At 48.2% G+C, this 2,619-nt stretch overlaps 1 pseudogene; it reads left to right on the forward strand.

The window, feature by feature from the left end:
- Positions 1–1,384: 1,384 nt before the first annotated feature.
- On the forward strand, positions 1,385–1,478 carry LOC114205758 (U6 spliceosomal RNA; annotated as a pseudogene).
- The last annotated feature ends 1,141 nt before the right edge of the window (positions 1,479–2,619 follow it).

Consider the following 2,619-nt stretch of genomic DNA (forward strand, 5'->3'; position numbering starts at 1 on the left):
AGTGGATATTATCTCCATTGTACAGATAAGGAAAATAAGGCCCAGGTTCAGTGATGCTCCTGGGGTCACGCAGGTTACTATACGGCAGAGAATGAGGATTAGAACTTAGTCTCAATCCATGCAAAGGGAGAGGCAACATCAAACCTGACTTTGGTAACACCAGCATCACTCTTGCCTTGGGACTTTGTCTCCATCCTTGCAGCCAGGGGACAACATGGGCATGCATCATGAGCAGAAACACACAGACCCTTCCACAGCCCTCGGCTTCTCTTGACAGCATCAACCAGGTAGCTTGATATTGATCCACCTCAGACACCTGCCCTCTCCCACCTGCTGAATCCTATGTTTGCCCCGTTCACTTAACCATTTCTTCAGATCAGAAGTGAAAACCCACCGCAGAACACAGTAAAGTCTTCCATGCCTCTCGGCAGCTTAGTTGAGCATTGCTTTTAAACCCTTATTCTCATCTTTGTTTCATGCTTACAGAAACGGATTCCTTTTATTCCTTTACCCCTGCCCCCCCCCGAATAATCCCTTTGAAATTTAAGCTTTTAAAGAGCAATTCCTTGGATTATTTGAAAGGCAGCCCTCCTCGGCCTGCAGGGAGGGGGTTCGGAGGCTGACCCAGGGCTGTCTGGGGACACACGGACACACCTCGATGCCGCATCGCATCAGGAGGGGAAAGCTCGGGCAGCCCAAATGAAAGGGGCTCTGGCTCTCTGCTCAGATCTGGCCTCCCTCCCTCCATCTTCCCCTCCATTTCTATACTAGTCAGTACCAAGAGCAATCTTGGAAAAAGGGAGAAAGGGACTGGGTGGGTAGAAGAAAATGACACTGAAATGTCACCTGCAGTGGGGGAGGGGAAGGATGATGTCAGCACACCTGGGGCGGGGCCCCTCGTTTTCCAGGGTTCATGAAGACATCCGAGAGGAGGATTCCAGGGTGTGGTGGACACCCCAATTCACCACCAGCTCCCTCTGCTGTCGCCCGGCTGCTAGGAGGACTGTCAGTGGGCAGCCTTGCCTGTCAGCCCCTTCAGGGATCACCTCAGCCACAGACAGCCACCTAGACGAGGGTAGCACTCCTCCAGAGGTGCCCCACATCCAGGGACTGAGGGCGGCAGGAGTCTAAGGACCTGGCCATGTCACCTGAACTCGAGATAATGCTGGAAGGTGTGGCCTCACAAAGCCAGCTGTTGGGTTGCATCTCAGCACCACTGCTCCATGCCCTTTGCTCTCTTCCACAGGTGGTGGTCCCAAGGGTGAGGCCTGATAAACATCCCACTCACAAACTCTGAGTCCATTTCCCAGGGAGCCCAGCCCAGGAAACAGAGACTGTTGACTCACAAGCTAATGCTCCTAACATCAAAAAATACTGCGCGCTGGTGGTCGTTTTGGCAACACATGTGCTAAAACTGGAACGATGCAGAGAAGATTTGCCCGGTCCCTGCTCAAATTCGTGAAGTGTCCCATATTTTTTAAAGCACGACTACGCACTATAGTTTTATGTTCACAGGACAATTATAAAATTGTTAAAATGTTGATTCACTGCTTATGGCATCAGTAAATTCCTTCAGTCCTCAGTGCGCATCTTTATGTACATCGTGTGGGGATAAAAAGTCCTAAGAGGTAGTTACTATTATCCCACTTCACAGGTAAGGTAAGCAAGAATCAGTGAGGACAAGCAGTTTGCCCAACATGGCACAAAGTATGGCAGAGCCAGAATTTGAACCCAGACAGGCTGGTTCCAGAATCTGTGCTCTCAGGCACCACACTCACCTTCCTCTCAGTACTTTGTCTCCTGACTATTTCTTCCTATAGGGCTGGGGCGTGAGACTGTGTCCCAATCTCAAAAACTATCAGGGTCAGGAAAGTAAAAAAAGAAGAAGGAGAAGGAGAAGGAGAAGGAGAAGGAGAAGGAGAAGAAAGAAGAAGAAGAAGAAGAAGAAGAAGAAGAAGAAGAAGAAGAAGAAGAAGAAGAAGAAGAAGAAGAAGAAGAAAGAAGAAGTATAAGAATATCAGAGAAAAGAATAGCACAAACTTGAATATAAATGGCAAATCTCAAAGTAAAAATTTTTAAACTTAAAAACATGATTCTCAAAGGGGCACCTGGGTGGCTCAGTCAGTTAAGCATCTGCCATCAGCCCAAGTCCTGGGATTGAGCCCCATGTCAGGCTTCCTGCTTGGCAGGTAGTTTGTTTCTCCCTCTTCTCCTCCCCCTGCTCTTGCTCTCTCTCTCAAACAAATAAATAAAATCTTAAGAAAAAAAACATGATTCTCATAGAAATATAAAATGAGCATATGCCAAACGTATGTTTAACTGACTGTATTAGTGTCCTAGGACCTGCTATAACAAATTACCACAAACCAGATGGCTTAAACCAATAGAAGTTTATTTCTCTCACACAGTTCTGGGGCCAGAAGCCCAAAATCACGGTGCCACCAAGCCTGCACTCCCCCAAAGCTCTAAGGGAGACTTGATCCTTGCCTCTCAGCTTCTAGTGACTTTGGCATTTCCATGGCCTCCTCGGCCTGTGGCCACACCTCTCTGCCCTCCGCCTCCATCTTCATCCTGCAGCCTGTTCCTCCTCTTCTTTTCCATCTCCTATAAGGACACTTA

The sequence above is a fragment of the Eumetopias jubatus genome, unplaced genomic scaffold, assembly GCF_037043125.1.
Source record: "Eumetopias jubatus isolate StellerSeaLion01/CBP00866 unplaced genomic scaffold, mEumJub1_p1.0 scaffold_1, whole genome shotgun sequence".
Taxonomy (NCBI): Eukaryota; Metazoa; Chordata; class Mammalia; order Carnivora; family Otariidae; genus Eumetopias; species Eumetopias jubatus.